Source organism: Lathyrus oleraceus, chromosome 1 (genome assembly GCF_024323335.1).
Source record: "Lathyrus oleraceus cultivar Zhongwan6 chromosome 1, CAAS_Psat_ZW6_1.0, whole genome shotgun sequence".
Lineage (NCBI taxonomy): Eukaryota > Viridiplantae > Streptophyta > Magnoliopsida > Fabales > Fabaceae > Lathyrus > Lathyrus oleraceus.
Window position 1 is genome coordinate 94,797,956 of NC_066579.1, and position 20,227 is coordinate 94,818,182.

A 20,227-nucleotide genomic window follows, 5' to 3' on the forward strand; every position below is an offset into this window, starting at 1 on the left:
GGTTACTGTTAGTAGGGTTTGGTTTTGCTTTGGGGGGAGTAAGCTGAGAGGAGAGAAGAGAGAGCGAGGGAGGAAGACGATGGAGACGAGCTTCTGCTGTTTCCATTTCCTTTTTTTTCTTTTTTTGTTATTTCTTTTTACTATTTAATTTATTTTGTTTTTTAATACAAAAATCAGAAAATGTTTATATGTTCTTGATTTCTTTTTTATTATTTATTCTTTTTATTATTTAACTTAATTTGTTTTTAACAGAGATAATACGAAAACCATGAAAATGTTTGTTTTATTTTTTATTTTATTTTAAATTTTTAACCCAGTTCATTTATTTTTGGCAGTACTTCAATAGTAGATAGTGTTGAATGGCCTAGTGGAGAGAGGGTAGTTGAATAATATTAGGTGGGGAGGGTTCAATACTCATGTGTGTTGCTTTTGCTTGTTATTTGATTTTATCTTCCTTTAGCATTTTTTATTCTTTTAGTATGTTGATTAATATCTTTTATATACTCATGATTTCATTTGTTAATAATGCATAGTTGTTGTATTTTAGTTTAGTTCAAAACCATTTTTTTAAAACTATAAAAATCATACTTTTCTCGATTTAATATCGAGCCCATTTTTACACCCTCGTAAGTCGATTGCTTTTTAAGCATCGCCATCAACCTCACATAGCTTACTCTTGGGCTTTCTTACAATGAGACATGTCCCTTGCACTTACACTCATACATTGTTTAATGCTTCATTATTTCATTCTTTGATTATTTGATTTGATCATATACTTGTTTATATCTTAATTGTTTGATTAACTGTGGCCTACTTGTATGGTGTATGAGGCATGTATTATTATTGTTTGTTTGCCATGAACAACCCCCATTCATAACCAATGTATCCCTCTCCCATGAAATGTATAATATTTATTCTTTCATTCTTTATTCATCTGTTAATACAAGAATTAAAATGAACATTCGATAACCATTTCAAAACAAGATCAAAACCTCGATCCAACGTCGAGTAATCATTTTTCAAAACCTAACAGAACCAGCACGTATTCATCCACCCTTTTGTAAGTCGATTGCTTTATGCATCGCCATCAACCTTGTAAGTCGACTGCTTTATGCATCGCCATCAACCTTGTAAGTCGATTGCTTCATGCATCGCCATCTACCCTTTTCCCCAACACTTCTCCTTGCTCCACTCGTCAATTCTTGTTCCGATTAGGTAGCACCCATTAGATAGAACCCTTTGTATGATAACATAGGTAGTTTTCCCATATCCTTTTGTATGATAACATAGGTAGGATTCCCATATTCTTTGCATGCTAACATTAGGTAGATATTCCCATTTGTAAATCCTAAACACTTAAGTACACATTGCATGACAACTTTAGGGCAGAGCTTCCCCCACTTCTAGACCTTTCCGAGCGTCTCCGATCTTGTGGCATGTAGTCCGTTCTATTGCAAAGAGGTAACTGCCTAAGACTCGATTCAGCGAGCTGCGACACCTACTGCTAGGACGTGAACACATTGCCCACTCTCCTTTGACACAACTGGTGTCCTCCTTTTCTAAGTCCATATTCAGATGGCAATCCCTATGTAGGGGAACTACGTCGCCCTGATTCTCATACCAGATGAGGTACGTAGGCAGGAGATCGTGCGAGATCTCTCCGGGCGCCCCTTTTCTTTTTCAACCTTTGTGTCTCAACCCCCTTGTTTGGTTGTTGTGTGCTTGGAAGCTGATGTAAGTCCATCGAGTGGCATTCGGGTTCCAGTGTGCGTGTGTTTTGGTTCGGATGCCGATGTAAGTCCAGTGATTGGCATTCGGGCTCCACGTTTGCCTTCTTGTGTGTGTTTTGGTTCGGATGCTGATGTAAGTCCAGTGATTGGCAGTCAGGCTCCACGTTTGCCTGTGTCTGTTTGTGTGCGTGTTAGCCGAACTACGGCAACTCTGATTCTCATGTTCAGATGAGATACGTAGGCACAAGATGCGATGTCTTGCCGAGTTTGACTAACGACTAACAACTAATCCTTGTTTGCTTTCGCCCTCGTTGCGATCCTTTCTCTCGCCCTCGTTGCGATCGAGACATTCCCTTTCTCTTGCCCTAGTTGCAATCGAGACCCTTATTCCCGTAGTTAGCTGAACTACGTTTTGCTCTGATTCTCATTCCCGATGAGATACGTAGGCATAAGACGCGATGTCTTAGCGAGCACACTTATCCTTAACCCATAGGTGGCCGAGCTACGAAGACTCTGATTCTCATATTCAGATGAGATACGTATGCAGTGGATGAAACATCCGTGCGAGTCATTTTCTTTGACCCCTTCTTTTAGTAAATAGTACATTAGATAAACATACACCTTTTAGACAAGAAACAACAAGAGTGGATCCCGTAGAGTACTACGGATGCGTAGGGGTGCTAATACCTTCCCTTCGCATAACCGACTCCCGAACCCAAGATTTGGTTGCGAGACCTTGTCTTTTCCTTTCCTCTCTTCAGGTTTACTTCGAGCGTTTCCTTTCCCTCCTTTGGGATAAATAACGCACGGTGGCGACTCTTCTGTCATTTCTTTCTCGCCGGTTGTTTTTTTCGCAGACCGTATTTTTCGGGTTGCGACAGCTGGCGACTCTGCTGGGGAAACCGGTTTCCCTAAGCGAGTCCCTCCTAGCTTTTGTAGGTTTCTTGTTTGTTGGGTGTTTATTCTTTTGTACAGTTATTTATTTTCAGCATTTACCTGTTTTATCTTATTGCATTCATGTACATATGTTTGCTGTATCTGTTGCCGTTTATCTGTTTGTTGGGGTGGGGTGTTCTATGAGAGGTAAGCCCATTACCCGGGCTTGAGTGTACACACAGATTTTAGAGTGGATGTTCATGAGGCTTGCGTGGCATGTTGCTACGTTAAGTCGTTCGTGAAGAACCACACCCAGACGAGGTTTCTCTTGGATATATTATGTCCTACGGATGTTCCGTAACGACATGATGTTCCTCTAGAAATTGTCGACTCTGGTGACCATTTCCCGAGAACTCAGTCGAGGCCTCTCCTCCGAGACGCGTTTATGTTAGCTCTGGTGGGCGCATTCTCGCTGCTCAATCCGAGGACCCCGAGACTGGGAACTTGCTTTAGGATATCCTGTTGAGGGGAGTCAGCAGAGGTCTTTTATCCCGTAATAATGCCAAACCTTCAGTGGTAAACGTATTATTCTCGACTGAAGGGCTGAAGCTGACAAACTTCTGTTCTTAGAACCTACCAGTAAGGGGAGGGTTTGATCTCTACAGATACGGTTTCTGCCAGTGGTGCTGTGATGGTGACTTTGGTTCAGCCAAATTTATGGACATTTATTTCTGGGACGCCGGAGTTCTGTCCGTGGTTTATCAATGGGTTCCGTTTATTTCGGATCCCCGGGTTGAATTTGAAAGTACCTGTTCAGAGGATCTGACTGTCATCCGTTCAGTGGATGTTCCTGTGATGATAGTGATGTAATCTCTAGTTCCGTTTATTTCGGAACTCCCCAAGTCGGATTTATGGTGACTTAGTCCCGATGACTGTGACTAGCTCAGAGAATGGGTTTTCAGATGACTTGGTGGCGCAGTGACTTGCATTCATGCATTTGCATCGCATTCATCTGCATTCAACTCGTGTCTATCCGTACTCAGGGTCCACTTTTTGATTAAGATTCTGGTTGAGAGATATCCAGATGTCAGAATGTTATTGATGAAAAATTATCTGTCTCTGTGAAACCAAAATCAAAGGAATATTCCTGGTACGGATAGACATTGCATGCGTGAGTCATACTAACCCATTTGTTGTTTTGTAGGTGTCAACCGGTGCGCATAGCTCTTCCATTCAGACATACAGTCAGACTCAACAAATCCAAGCTGATGGATCTTCCCAACGCCGACATCCTTGAACTGAAAGAGATGATGAGGGGATTGTTCAGTATTGTGCAAGGGCTTGCCTTGGGGCAGAAAGCCATGTCTGAGAGATTGGAAAGGATTGAGAGCTGGATGATCAAGGAGAAAGTTCAGGGAAAGGCTCCATCATCCGATGTAACAAATCCCTCTGGCTCGGTAGCAAAGAAACTCTCTGACAGTGGTCCGCTCAAAAAGGAGGTTGAGTCAAGTGGTGAGCCAACAAAGAAAGAACGCAGTAAGGATCGTTATCATCCGTATGCTGTTGATGTAACCACTCTTGTTGGTAACTCACCTGTACCCCCGCAACAACCACCACCTCAACAGAAGGCACCGAGAGCTAGGAGCCAGGTGAAGAGAAAGAAGGAGGATCGTCAGTTTGAGGAGCCACCTGTGACCTACACCCTTCTGTTCAGGAGATTGAGGGATTTGGGGTTAGTCCGGCCAAGGATTTTGATTCCCATAGCACAACAGAAGAGGCCTGCACACTATGATGAGAATGCCAGTTGTGAATTCCATTCTGAGGCACCTGGGCACAGTGTTGAGGGTTGTAGAGCTTTCAAGCATGTCGTCCAGGACATGGTGGACTCCAAGACCATCAGCTTGGCCCAGATAATGAATGGGGATGTCAACCCGGTACCCAGGCAGGGTCCTGTAAAAGTGAAGATGGTGAAAAAGGTCAAGAAAGGAATGGAGATGACTGAGGAAGATCAGATAAAGGTTCCCCTGGCTGTGGTTCCAAAACCTCTGGTGCAGGATGGAGTCTTCCCTGTGGTTGATAATTGCTGTGCGGCCGTTGCCACAGAGGGGTGTGTATTGATGGGAGACACGACCCAGAAGATGAAAGAAGTAGAAATGGACATTGGAAAACTTGAAATACCCAGTCAAGCAATCGAAACCGTCCAGGTGGAGAGCGCTCTTGTTGTCGAGAAAGAGAAGAAGCTGTCCATTTCTTCTTATAAACAAGCTCTAGAGGTGGTGAAGAACCAAGAGGCCCGAGGTTGGGGCAGGATCATCGACATAGTGGTAAAGGCAGACATGTTCGGGATTGGTTATCCAGATCAAGAGTCGTCTAGACCAAACAGAGGACGTCGTCCACCGTACCCCTTTGTCAGTGCAGGAATGTTGGATCCTGATCATGCTTGTTCAGTGAGTGAAAAGATCGACCGTGACCGCGAGCTCGAGTTGTGGATAAGGTCGTGCGTACCAGGAAACTGGAAGGTCTCCAAAAGCATCACTGTCGCTCACCCGGAAGTGTAGTATTTCTGGTTTTAATTGTTGTTTGCATGAAAGCCATACGTTTTGCCCGAAACGTACCGGTCCATTGTAAGGGCCATCTCATGTGTTTCATTTTGCAACGTTTTGCATCAGTAATAAATGGATGTTTTTGTGATTAAAAGCGGTGTTCCCTGTTTTTCATTTTTTACCGTTTAAAAAAATAAAAATAAAAATGGCAATGTTTTTATTCTCTTTCCTTTTGATTCATTTGGTTCCGACCTCAAAAGTGATTACCCTCCTGATCTCATCGATAACAATTTGGTTACACCTTTGTATGACTTCGACAATTCGATCTATCATGTCGAAGGAGAAGGCGAAGAAATTTGTGATTTGTTGGAATTAGTCGGGTCGTTGAAACCAGAGGAGAAGGTGATTCAACCGCATGAGGAGTGCTCAGAATTGTTGCTCCAAGCACCGCCGAGGTCAGAAAGCGAATATTGAGGCCGCTTCAGAGGCAAATCAAGAACAGGATGGTATATGTGCGCCTGGTTGTATCTAGATACACCAAGGTAAGATACCAATGTTGTGGAGGCACGAGTTACCATGGAGAGAAGACTGTCCTCCAGGGAAGCGGAAACTGGTGCTGAAAGATGAGAATGTGTGTGGACTGTCGAGATGTGAGCTGAGCTAATCTGAAAGATGAATTCCCGGTACGTCACAACGAGGTATTGGATTGATTATAATGCTCAGTTTATCTTCATGGATGGCTTCTTGGCCGAGACCAGATTGAACTGTTGCCAGATGATATGACGTAGACCATGTCCATCACACAAGGGGCACCTTCTGGTTATAAGGTGATGTCGTTCAGTATCGAGAAGGCCGGTGCCAAGTATCAGAAGTCTAGGGTGACTTTGTTTCATGATATGATTCATCGTGAAAGCAAATGCCATGTTGATGACATGATGGCAAAGTCCCAAGCAGAAGAGGGGCATCCGGTGGATCAAGTTGTTTGACAGGTAGAGATAACTCATACTGTTGAGTTCGAATTAGCGCACTTATGGAGTGCTGCCTAGCAAGCTGCCGAGGCATGTTGCGAACGAAAGAGGAATCAAGGTTGATCCTGCAAAAAAAAAAAAAAAAAAAAAAAAAAAAAAGGGAACAGTATTAGAAACGCCTGAACCATAAACAAACGAAAAAAGAAAGAAATCAAATGGTCAGGTGGAATGAGGACTGCCAAGGGGCATGGAAAGAAAAAAAAGGAGTAGCAGGAACCTTTGATTCTGATACCTTCCGGGGAAGAAACGACTGCTAATCTGGTACCTGACAACCCTTAAGGGGTCTATGAGGTGCGTATTGAGTCAGTATGACTAGTCTTGTCGAAAAGAGCACGCAATTTACCTAAGCAAAAAGTTTATCGACTGTGAAACAATACACTCACTGCTCGAGAAAACTTGATGTACTTTGGCATAGGCTGCTCGCCGATTGAGACAGTGTATGCTGGTTCATACCACCTTGTGGATGTCCAAAATGGATCTGATCAAGTATGTGCTTGAGGAGCTAGCATCGAACGGACGGGTTGCGAGAGGGCAAGTGATGTCGACTGAATACGATATTCAGTATACCTCCCAGAAAGCAACCAAGAGGAGGGTATTGTATGGTTATCTCGCCCAACAGCCCACTGATGATTGTCAACCAAGGAAGTCTGAAGTCCCTGATGAGGACGTCTCGAGGTACTCAAATCGAAAGATTGAGAGTGACCGATCCCGGAGGAGGGGCCTGACCCCGAATCCGAACGGGTTTTGATGTCTGATGGGGAGAGTTTAAAGAGAGTGAGCTAGTGCTTCCCCGATAACATGTGAACGCACCAATGATAGTGGCTGAGTACGAAGTTGGTATCCTGAGTGTCGTACTTTGGTACGTGCATCTACTAGGGCAACGCCTTCCTCATGCGGTATGGGATGGAAGTGATCTTGCCTGCTGGAGGCTAGATTTCATTGTAAAGAGTCTGGATGGATGAGAAGTTAGAAAAGGGCAAGTGGATGAGAACTCGGTATAACGCGTTGAGCCTGGTTGGGAAAAGAGGCTGACAGTTACTTGTCATGGGGCAGTTGTACCCAGTAAATGAAGCGTGTTGTTGACCGAGAAGTGCGACCTCGTGGGTAGCATGGAAGAGATGTGGTGTTGAAAAGGATCCTTCCTCCTCAAGACGATCGTGGGGCAAGTGGATAAACAATTATGAATGTCCGTTCGTGGTCAAAAAAGGGTTTCCCCTGACAGAGCCTTGTCGCTGACGACCACGGATGATGAGGATTTTCCATCCCCTGTGAATGCGGACGCAGTTAAAAGATACTTCGTGAGAAAGAGACCCGCTGGACAAAAAGAATAAAAGAGTCCAGGCAAAAAAGGGCATCCCGGCGAACCAAAAAAAAAAGAGAGAAAAGGTTCGGGCAAAAGTTAGGGATAATAAATGAAAAGAACTGTACACCCGGCAAGTCGAAAACCCCACAAGGGCGACTTGGGCAAAAAAGGGTATCCCGGTGGACTGAAACCCGAAAGGGCGGTCCAGGCAAAAGAGGGAATGAAACGAACAACTGCGTCTAGCATGATCGTTTGTGCTCATGATGACTTGGAGAATCTCCAACAGAGACCAATCGGAAGCATCTTGTTCAGAAGACAGAAAGTGCGGAAAGTCTTGAGGACATATGAGGTGTAACTGAGTTGGAACCCGATAAGATCATGGTTTCACATTGCCACTAGGATAGAGTTTTTTCTGTTGTGTGCAATCACCTCTTTCCAGGGTTTGCTTCCTGTGTGTTGCTCGGTTGTGAGCCATCTTTTATTCCAGTCAATAAAGCGTGTGTTCGGTCAAATAAATTTTGTTTTTGTGTCATTACCATTTTGATTACGAAAACATCCGTTTATTTTGATAAGAATATTTGCATTTTGAAACATAGAGGTCCCTTCCGATGCATGCTTATGAGGTTGAAATCTGGAAATCTTATTCGGAAGTTTGAGTGACTTAGGCGTTGAAAGATCGGAACACCTGGGGCATACCTGGGGCACGCTTTTATCTAACGATCCCTGCTGCAGAGCCTGATCAGGGGCAAGAGATAGTTGAAGGATGAAAAGACAGTGAAGGATTACGACGACAGTCCTGGAAAGTTAATCAAGAAGACTCTTCAAAGTCTGATGATTGGAAAGTTTGTATGAATACCAGGAGTTCGATCTCCGTGGAGTACGGACGAGATTGGGAATACAAGATGATGGAGCAGAAAAGTCCAGAAGCGTCTGGGAGTTCGTAAAAGAGGGAGAGCCGACACTGTGGGTGGACGATGGATGCCGCAATTCGGCGACTCGACAGGTGTTCCGTGTCTAATAAGCTGTATTTCCCCAGTAGGTGTGATAGGGTTACCTCCCTAACAGATTTGAGATCAGTGTCTCCTCAGCGAGCCTGAAGGTTACTGCCTTCCCAGTAGGGTTTGTGTTGATGGTTTTCCCTCAGTGAGATCCCCAAGCGGATCGGGTTTGGAGAAAATCATCCCCAGTAGAGATAAGAATGGGTTGCCTCCCCTAGCAGGGTAATCTCCAAGCAGTTCGGGTTCGATGGAGTGCATCCCCAGCAAGGTTTGTCTTTCCCCAGCAGGGTGGAAGTTGACGTGGTTATAAGATCCTCAGCACAGTTCCTGGAGGTCCCCGGTGTTGTCTCTGGAGGAGACGTGTGTTTATGCATTCATCATTTAGATAAGCATAGCATATTGCATCATTAGTGCATAGCATTTCCATGATCATGGGGCATTGTGTAAAACAAAAAAACTCATGCATCAATATTGCAAACATGTCCATTAGCCCTAGGCCGTGGTGACCAGCCGAGATTGGGTTGTTGGAAAGAGTTTAGCATCGCGCCATTGGATCGGCTTCAGAATTGGGTTCATCAGCATGGTTGAGAAGTTGGTGTTTTCCCAACAAGTGACCCCTTAGTTGAGTGGGTATCCCCAGCAGTGTTACTCCCCGAAGTTGGCATCATTTTGCAAGCTTGGTTCAATTCCCCTAGCATATGTGGGCGTGTCTGATCTCTCCATATAAAGTCGACCCCTTAAGCAGAAAGTGTCTACCATTTCCTTCTGCGCTCCCCACTGAGTTACATCCTCGTGGATGACGGTTGTTTCCGTTCCCTCCCAACACACATTGGGATGGGTTTTCCCTATTGAGTTCTTTCCTCATTAGGATGAGTCCTGATTCAGTCTGCCTTTTTGGCTCGATCCTAAACTGGTTTTCTTTGTTGGCTGTCTCTTGTGCTTCTCTGGGGCATAAATGAATGTTTGCTCACTAACCGGCACTCATTCATCTCATCCTCAGCGGAATTTTTGGCTTCTACCAACGAACCGGTATTTGTAAGTCCTATCTTTGTGGTTTTCTACTAGTTGGTAGTTGTAAAATCCCACTTTCATCCCTTTGGCAGAGTTAACCCTTTGTGCTCATCCTATCGATGACTGGTTACCTTTCTGTGGTTTTCTGCCTACAAACCGGTAGATGTAATCCCCTCTTTGTGGTATTGATAGTCTTGTCCCCTTTGGATACTTGCCCTGATCAAGCAGTATTGTCCCCAGTGGGTCTTCCCCTTTCTTTTGGGTATTTGCTCCGAGTTAGCAACTTTATCCTCTTTTGATTGGTCATCTTTTGCATGCCTAGCCCTGGTACCCTGATACTTTTCTTTTCGGTCGATTATTCATTTAACAACCTACAACCCGGTTATGGATAATCTTCCATGTGAGTGTATTATCTACATTTTGACGGCTACAGATAATATATCTCATGCACTCTTTGGTCAATCTTTCGATTGTTATCCCCAGCATAGGTCTTTGGCATGCGTGCCGGCTCACGTATCACTTTTTTGTTATCTTCGCCGATGCTGATAGACATGAAGAATTTTCCGGTGTTCAGACCGAGGCGGTATTCAGACCGAAGTGGCGTTCAGGCCAATTTCCGACTTCCAGATCGAAGAAGTTTCCGACGATCAGGTCGATGTACTTATGGCATTCAGGCCAATTTTCCGGTGTTCAGACCGAGACGGTATCCAGACCGAAGTGACATTCCAGGCCAGTTCCCGGTATCCAGACCGAAATGGCATTCAGGCCAGTTTTCCCGGTATCCAGACCGAAGTGGCATTCCAGGCCAGTTTTCCCGGTATCCAGACCGAAATGGCATTCAGGCCAGTTTTCCCGGTATCTAGACCAAAGTGGCATTCCAGGCCAGTTTTCCCGGTATCCAGACCGAAGTGGCATTCCAGGCCAGTTCCCGGTATCCAGACCGAAGTGGCATTCAGGCCAGTTTTCCCGGTATCCAGACCGAAGTGGCATTCAGGCCAGTTCCCGGTATCCAGACCGAAGTGGCATTCAGGCCAGTTTCCGATTTCCAGATCGAAGAAGTTTTCGACAATCAGGTTGAAGAACTTATGGTATTCAGACCAGTATTCCGGTGTTCAGACCGAGGCGGTATTCAGACCGAAGTGGCAGTCCAGGCCAGTTTTCCCGGTATCCAGACCGAAGTGGCATTCAGGCCAGTTTTCCCGGTATCCAGACCGAAGTGGCATTCAGGCCAGTTCCCGGTATCCAGACCGAAGTGGCATTCAGGCCAGTTTCCGATTTCCAGATCGAAGAAGTTTTCGACAATCAGGTTGAAGAACTTATGGTATTCAGACCAGTAAGCCGGTGTTCCAGGCCAGTTCCCGGTATCCAGACCGAAGTGGCATTCAGGCCAGTTTTCCCGGTATCCAGACCGAAGTGGCATTCCAGGCCAGTTCCCGGTATCCAGACCGAAGTGGCATTCAAGCCAGTTTCCGATTTCCAGATCGAAGTGGAGTTCAGACCAGATTTCCGGTGATCAGACCAACATTGATACTCTCATATTCCAATGCTTAGTGTTCAGACTAATGTGTGGCGTTCAGGCCATGGGTATTCCTGTGTTACCATTTATTTTGGTATCCAGGTCAACTTTCTGTTTCGGTACTCAGGCCGATTTTCACCGTACCAGACGGACTCTTCTTTCGAGATTGCTTCTTTGCCGATTCTGACAGACATTGTTAACTATTTCATGGGGATTCAGGATCAAAATCCGGGTCTTCTTAGTATTTAATCATCTCCCACTATGATCATATGAAGAACGTCCTGCTTCATTTTCTCTAGTTGAAGACGCTTAAATAGGGGCAGCTGTCATACCCCGATTTTGATCCTGAATTTTTATGTTCGTTTGGCATGCTTGACCTAACTTATCTTTGTTTTTATATGAGGATTGGTTTTGATTCAAAGTCATGGTGTTGTGATTGTGGGTACATCTATGGTCTGGGTCATCTGAACAACCAAGTTTTCTTGTGTTTCTAACCACGTGCCAGTCACGTTATTGGTTCATGGATACTATAACCTTATGGTCTCATTTCATGGTTTTTGTTCATACACATTATCAGTCAAGTTGTTTTCTTTTCAAAAGTCAAACATTCAAGTCATGATTAAACCAATTGTGAAACCAACTTCAAACCATTTTGTTAATCCATTTCAATTTTATTTCATTACATTTGATTCCATACAAAAAATACAAAATTTGGCATTTTTGACCAACTGTTGACTTTGGTCAACAGTTGACTTTTTGGTCAACTTTGACCAAAGTCAACCCAATTTCATTAAACCCTAAATTCACCCATAATTGTCCATTGAATTCCATTTACAAAGAAAATACAAAAATTGACACTTTTGGCCAATTGTTGACTTTGGTCAACAGTTGACTTTTTGGTCAACTTTGACCAAAGTCAACCCAATCCTAAAAACTCTAAAATCCCAAATCCTTTTCCTAATCTTGACCTCGATCTCCCATATTCCATTTTGATCTTGGATTGGCCAAGTAAGCATAATGCTTCATGATTCTTGTTGGTGTCATGAAACTTTGTATGTCCAACACATGAAGCCATAACCTGCGTGAGCGGCAAAAGAAAACAAGGAAGTAACCCACAACCTGAAGTGAGCCAGTACGGATGCACAATCATGTCAAAATCAAGGCAATGCAAATACATGACCTAACCAATGGAGACACTATGCTACCCCTGCTGCTGCAGCAGTTCATGCTACAACCTACTGCACACACTTTGCCTTGTCTATTATTTTGTAGCAGCACCATAAGCACATAACCAGTGGAGCCTATACTTGACCTTGAGTTTGTCATGATGATAACGGCATGGAAGCTGCAACCTGGAAACCCCTGCTCACAATCCAACACAACAATGGCGGTTTCATGACGGTTAACAGCTGAATGGCTAGTGGGGTTTTGAACTGTCTTCGGCGGATGAATTTGAAGAGGAGTTTCCACCTTTGGCTGGCGGCATCGCATTCAGAAGAGCAACTCCTACATGGGCCTGCTTTAAAGCTCCAACATCATTGGTTCCATCCCCGCACATCAATGTTACCCGTCCAACTGTTTTGAAAGTGGTCAAGATAAGTTCCTTTCGCTCAGGAGCAACTCTAGCAAAAAAAAACCTTCACATAAGGGATGACCAGAAGATGAGCTGATGTTTGTTGCAACATCTCAACGCAATCAACTCCAACTGCAATACCACCACTTACAATCATCAGCCAACAAACAACCATGCTTACAACCTGCAACCATAACACACTTCAATTGCATCAAAACAGTAGGCCTGCAACTTCCTCACATTGCCACAACCAAAATATTAAGCAACCCCTTAACAAACCTTGCGTTCACATCATGAGCAACATCATGTAACATCAAATCCTGCAAGCAACAACATACAATATTACAACAGTCAGTTCCAATTTCATGACCTACCATTCCAATCCCTTGCACATGTAGCGTGAACAATCCAAATAACAATATAAACTTGAATCCAAACCTTGCCAAATCACTGCAATAGCAGGCCTGCAAATACACCCATACTACACCAATCAGGATGAGTGCTTGCTATAGGCAGTGAGACCAAGTCATGATACATCTGCAGAATATATATGCAGCCATGAGGAGCAAACCAATGCAGTATAACAAACCATCCAAACAGACATGCATCCAGGGAAGCCAAGTAATCCTGCAATGTATCAGTTTACATCAAGTAATTGGTAAGGCATCTAGGCCAAGTCATGTAGCAAATCATAAACCTAAAGCCTCTATCAAACTTGCAGTAGGACCTGTCATGTAAATTTTCTAAAAAAAACCAATGCAACCAACCTTACACAAGTGGACCTGACCTGCAGTATGAAATCCAACTTGCAACAAACCAACATTACCACATAAGCATAAAACCAACTGCAGCAGCACCACATGAGTGTGCTCATTCCTTGCTCACAATACACCACATTACAAGGCCAAATCTCCATGATTTAACCAACAAAAGGCCATAACAAACCTACAATTGGCCCTGCAGTAGACAAAAAAAAAACATGAATGGAAGCCACAATAGTTTTACCCAAAACCGAAACTATTTGTAGATTGAAACAGGCAAAATGAAGACTTACTGGTTTCACCGTGGCATTAACAATAGGCTTGATGAATATTGTTGGTTAAGAATCAGATGAAGTTCTGTTACGGTTATTTTATCCTTCGGCTGGAAATTCGAGATTGGTTCCTACTGTCATGAAATTTTCCAGGTTGGATTTCTGGTACAGGCATTTATGCAAAGGTTTGAGTTCAGTCCTAATTCTGCATCTCACAGCCTTCAGTTAGGTCCAGAAAGTGAATCAAATGAAACTAGAGCTGATGTTGAGTCTCACTTGCATTCATCAAAATATGATAACAATGGTAGCCACTTTCAGAGGCTGCAGTATCAAGTAACAAAATTGTTTAAGGGCTTTTCAAGTCCACCTGATGTTGAAAATGAAAACAAAACTTACAATCCTGAGATTTTGACTAGTCTCAAGCGTCAATGGGCTGTAAACTTTCAGTTGAAGTATATGGGTCATAGGTTTTTCAAGAAGCCCTCACAACTGTCTGAAAGCATAGTGGTTGTTGGACTTCACCTGAATTGTGATGATCAGACACTACATAGACAACTTGTTGGTAGAAAACTTGAAGAATCTGCCAAATTGAGAAGTGCACTTGGTTGTCAGAATCAATCTCCTGTAGAACCCAATATTGAACCTCAGGTCTTGTTTGTTTATCCTTCAGGAAAAAACCAATGCTCCATTTTTTTCACTGCAGTAACAAGTAATTAGCCAAAGCAGTGAAAAGTCAGAAAAATTCCCAAATCGGCATTGAGACAAAATTCAAAGGGAAGGCATGAGTTCAGGTTACCTTTTCAGAATCAAGCATCAAAAAGGCCAATCCCAACTGAGCGCATCAAAAGTAGTTTGCAGAAGATATTCTTTGGAATTCCAGGCAACAACCCTAAACCCTAAAGCTGTGAAGATAAAAGGAGAAGGAAGCGAATCAGAGGGGAGGCGATTTTGAAGAGAACAACAGAAACAAGGAGGCGAAAAATCCCAGACAAACCCTAAATCCCAAATCAAAGCAAAACGAAAATCAACGAGAGGACGAACCCTAAGAAAGGCGCAACGAAGGAGAAAGCGGAAGGAGGATCACGTACCTGTTCGTTCACTTCCGAGACATCCCAATCCGGTAGAATTCTTGCCTTTTTGTTTGTTCCGTATTCAGATGCATGTTTACTACTTTCCAAGCCTGATGTATTCCTGCGCGATTGGTGTTTCTTTCACATTGATGATTCTAGTTTGGACTGGGTTTAGGGTTGTGTTTTTGTCATTTGCATTTGTTTTCTTCTTGATACTTAGGTTTGGTTACTGTTAGTAGGGTTTGGTTTTGCTTTGGGGGGAGTAAGCTGAGAGGAGAGAAGAGAGAGCGAGGGAGGAAGACGATGGAGACGAGCTTCTGCTGTTTCCATTTCCTTTTTTTTTCTTTTTTTGTTATTTCTTTTTACTATTTAATTTATTTTGTTTTTTAATACAAAAATCAGAAAATGTTTATATGTTCTTGATTTCTTTTTTATTATTTATTCTTTTTATTATTTAACTTAATTTGTTTTTAACAGAGATAATACGAAAACCATGAAAATGTTTGTTTTATTTTTTATTTTATTTTAAATTTTTAACCCAGTTCATTTATTTTTGGCAGTACTTCAATAGTAGATAGTGTTGAATGGCCTAGTGGAGAGAGGGTAGTTGAATAATATTAGGTGGGGAGGGTTCAATACTCATGTGTGTTGCTTTTGCTTGTTATTTGATTTTATCTTCCTTTAGCATTTTTTATTCTTTTAGTATGTTGATTAATATCTTTTATATACTCATGATTTCATTTGTTAATAATGCATAGTTGTTGTATTTTAGTTTAGTTCAAAACCATTTTTTTAAAACTATAAAAATCATACTTTTCTCGATTTAATATCGAGCCCATTTTTACACCCTCGTAAGTCGATTGCTTTTTAAGCATCGCCATCAACCTCACATAGCTTACTCTTGGGCTTTCTTACAATGAGACATGTCCCTTGCACTTACACTCATACATTGTTTAATGCTTCATTATTTCATTCTTTGATTATTTGATTTGATCATATACTTGTTTATATCTTAATTGTTTGATTAACTGTGGCCTACTTGTATGGTGTATGAGGCATGTATTATTATTGTTTGTTTGCCATGAACAACCCCCATTCATAACCAATGTATCCCTCTCCCATGAAATGTATAATATTTATTCTTTCATTCTTTATTCATCTGTTAATACAAGAATTAAAATGAACATTCGATAACCATTTCAAAACAAGATCAAAACCTCGATCCAACGTCGAGTAATCATTTTTCAAAACCTAACAGAACCAGCACGTATTCATCCACCCTTTTGTAAGTCGATTGCTTTATGCATCGCCATCAACCTTGTAAGTCGACTGCTTTATGCATCGCCATCAACCTTGTAAGTCGATTGCTTCATGCATCGCCATCTACCCTTTTCCCCAACACTTCTCCTTGCTCCACTCGTCAATTCTTGTTCCGATTAGGTAGCACCCATTAGATAGAACCCTTTGTATGATAACATAGGTAGTTTTCCCATATCCTTTTGTATGATAACATAGGTAGGATTCCCATATTCTTTGCATGCTAACATTAGGTAGATATTCCCATTTGTAAATCCTAAACACTTAAGTACACATTGCATGACAACTTTAGGGCAGAGCTTCCCCCACTTCTAGACCTTTCCGAGCGTCTCCGATCTTGTGGCATGTAGTCCGTTCTATTGCAAAGAGGTAACTGCCTAAGACTCGATTCAGCGAGCTGCGACACCTACTGCTAGGACGTGAACACATTGCCCACTCTCCTTTGACACAACTGGTGTCCTCCTTTTCTAAGTCCATATTCAGATGGCAATCCCTATGTAGGGGAACTACGTCGCCCTGATTCTCATACCAGATGAGGTACGTAGGCAGGAGATCGTGCGAGATCTCTCCGGGCGCCCCTTTTCTTTTTCAACCTTTGTGTCTCAACCCCCTTGTTTGGTTGTTGTGTGCTTGGAAGCTGATGTAAGTCCATCGAGTGGCATTCGGGTTCCAGTGTGCGTGTGTTTTGGTTCGGATGCCGATGTAAGTCCAGTGATTGGCATTCGGGCTCCACGTTTGCCTTCTTGTGTGTGTTTTGGTTCGGATGCTGATGTAAGTCCAGTGATTGGCAGTCAGGCTCCACGTTTGCCTGTGTCTGTTTGTGTGCGTGTTAGCCGAACTACGGCAACTCTGATTCTCATGTTCAGATGAGATACGTAGGCACAAGATGCGATGTCTTGCCGAGTTTGACTAACGACTAACAACTAATCCTTGTTTGCTTTCGCCCTCGTTGCGATCCTTTCTCTCGCCCTCGTTGCGATCGAGACATTCCCTTTCTCTTGCCCTAGTTGCAATCGAGACCCTTATTCCCGTAGTTAGCTGAACTACGTTTTGCTCTGATTCTCATTCCCGATGAGATACGTAGGCATAAGACGCGATGTCTTAGCGAGCACACTTATCCTTAACCCATAGGTGGCCGAGCTACGAAGACTCTGATTCTCATATTCAGATGAGATACGTATGCAGTGGATGAAACATCCGTGCGAGTCATTTTCTTTGACCCCTTCTTTTAGTAAATAGTACATTAGATAAACATACACCTTTTAGACAAGAAACAACAAGAGTGGATCCCGTAGAGTACTACGGATGCGTAGGGGTGCTAATACCTTCCCTTCGCATAACCGACTCCCGAACCCAAGATTTGGTTGCGAGACCTTGTCTTTTCCTTTCCTCTCTTCAGGTTTACTTCGAGCGTTTCCTTTCCCTCCTTTGGGATAAATAACGCACGGTGGCGACTCTTCTGTCATTTCTTTCTCGCCGGTTGTTTTTTTCGCAGACCGTATTTTTCGGGTTGCGACAGCTGGCGACTCTGCTGGGGAAACCGGTTTCCCTAAGCGAGTCCCTCCTAGCTTTTGTAGGTTTCTTGTTTGTTGGGTGTTTATTCTTTTGTACAGTTATTTATTTTCAGCATTTACCTGTTTTATCTTATTGCATTCATGTACATATGTTTGCTGTATCTGTTGCCGTTTATCTGTTTGTTGGGGTGGGGTGTTCTATGAGAGGTAAGCCCATTACCCGGGCTTGAGTGTACACACAGATTTTAGAGTGGATGTTCATGAGGCTTGCGTGGCATGTTGCTACGTTAAGTCGTTCGTGAAGAACCACACCCAGACGAGGTTTCTCTTGGATATATTATGTCCTACGGATGTTCCGTAACGACATGATGTTCCTCTAGAAATTGTCGACTCTGGTGACCATTTCCCGAGAACTCAGTCGAGGCCTCTCCTCCGAGACGCGTTTATGTTAGCTCTGGTGGGCGCATTCTCGCTGCTCAATCCGAGGACCCCGAGACTGGGAACTTGCTTTAGGATATCCTGTTGAGGGGAGTCAGCAGAGGTCTTTTATCCCGTAATAATGCCAAACCTTCAGTGGTAAACGTATTATTCTCGACTGAAGGGCTGAAGCTGACAAACTTCTGTTCTTAGAACCTACCAGTAAGGGGAGGGTTTGATCTCTACAGATACGGTTTCTGCCAGTGGTGCTGTGATGGTGACTTTGGTTCAGCCAAATTTATGGACATTTATTTCTGGGACGCCGGAGTTCTGTCCGTGGTTTATCAATGGGTTCCGTTTATTTCGGATCCCCGGGTTGAATTTGAAAGTACCTGTTCAGAGGATCTGACTGTCATCCGTTCAGTGGATGTTCCTGTGATGATAGTGATGTAATCTCTAGTTCCGTTTATTTCGGAACTCCCCAAGTCGGATTTATGGTGACTTAGTCCCGATGACTGTGACTAGCTCAGAGAATGGGTTTTCAGATGACTTGGTGGCGCAGTGACTTGCATTCATGCATTTGCATCGCATTCATCTGCATTCAACTCGTGTCTATCCGTACTCAGGGTCCACTTTTTGATTAAGATTCTGGTTGAGAGATATCCAGATGTCAGAATGTTATTGATGAAAAATTATCTGTCTCTGTGAAACCAAAATCAAAGGAATATTCCTGGTACGGATAGACATTGCATGCGTGAGTCATACTAACCCATTTGTTGTTTTGTAGGTGTCAACCGGTGCGCATAGCTCTTCCATTCAGACATACAGTCAGACTCAACAAATCCAAGCTGATGGATCTTCCCAACGCCGACATCCTTGAACTGAAAGAGATGATGAGGGGATTGTTCAGTATTGTGCAAGGGCTTGCCTTGGGGCAGAAAGCCATGTCTGAGAGATTGGAAAGGATTGAGAGCTGGATGATCAAGGAGAAAGTTCAGGGAAAGGCTCCATCATCCGATGTAACAAATCCCTCTGGCTCGGTAGCAAAGAAACTCTCTGACAGTGGTCCGCTCAAAAAGGAGGTTGAGTCAAGTGGTGAGCCAACAAAGAAAGAACGCAGTAAGGATCGTTATCATCCGTATGCTGTTGATGTAACCACTCTTGTTGGTAACTCACCTGTACCCCCGCAACAACCACCACCTCAACAGAAGGCACCGAGAGCTAGGAGCCAGGTGAAGAGAAAGAAGGAGGATCGTCAGTTTGAGGAGCCACCTGTGACCTACACCCTTCTGTTCAGGAGATTGAGGGATTTGGGGTTAGTCCGGCCAAGGATTTTGATTCCCATAGCACAACAGAAGAGGCCTGCACACTATGATGAGAATGCCAGTTGTGAATTCCATTCTGAGGCACCTGGGCACAGTGTTGAGGGTTGTAGAGCTTTCAAGCATGTCGTCCAGGACATGGTGGACTCCAAGACCATCAGCTTGGCCCAGATAATGAATGGGGATGTCAACCCGGTACCCAGGCAGGGTCCTGTAAAAGTGAAGATGGTGAAAAAGGTCAAGAAAGGAATGGAGATGACTGAGGAAGATCAGATAAAGGTTCCCCTGGCTGTGGTTCCAAAACCTCTGGTGCAGGATGGAGTCTTCCCTGTGGTTGATAATTGCTGTGCGGCCGTTGCCACAGAGGGGTGTGTATTGATGGGAGACACGACCCAGAAGATGAAAGAAGTAGAAATGGACATTGGAAAACTTGAAATACCCAGTCAAGCAATCGAAACCGTCCAGGTGGAGAGCGCTCTTGTTGTCGAGAAAGAGAAGAAGCTGTCCATTTCTTCTTATAAACAAGCTCTAGAGGTGGTGAAGAACCAAGAGGCCCGAGGTTGGGGCAGGATCATCGACATAGTGGTAAAGGCAGACATGTTCGGGATTGGTTATCCAGATCAAGAGTCGTCTAGACCAAACAGAGGACGTCGTCCACCGTACCCCTTTGTCAGTGCAGGAATGTTGGATCCTGATCATGCTTGTTCAGTGAGTGAAAAGATCGACCGTGACCGCGAGCTCGAGTTGTGGATAAGGTCGTGCGTACCAGGAAACTGGAAGGTCTCCAAAAGCATCACTGTCGCTCACCCGGAAGTGTAGTATTTCTGGTTTTAATTGTTGTTTGCATGAAAGCCATACGTTTTGCCCGAAACGTACCGGTCCATTGTAAGGGCCATCTCATGTGTTTCATTTTGCAACGTTTTGCATCAGTAATAAATGGATGTTTTTGTGATTAAAAGCGGTGTTCCCTGTTTTT

General features: G+C 43.6%; 1 long non-coding RNA gene across 5 annotated transcripts in view; it reads right to left on the reverse strand.

The window, feature by feature from the left end:
* LOC127118767 (uncharacterized) overlaps positions 1-14,028 on the reverse strand; it is a 32,034-nt gene extending 18,006 nt beyond the window's left edge. For 2 of the 5 annotated variants that reach the window (XR_007802342.1, XR_007802358.1), the window contains exons 1-3: positions 13,017-13,339; positions 12,730-12,898; positions 12,211-12,627 (exon numbers count right to left, since the gene is read on the reverse strand). This is a non-coding gene — a long non-coding RNA (uncharacterized LOC127118767). The other 3 variants (XR_007802355.1, XR_007802340.1, XR_007802338.1) reach the window with 3 other exon arrangements.
* Between the last annotated feature and the right edge of the window lie 6,199 nt (positions 14,029-20,227).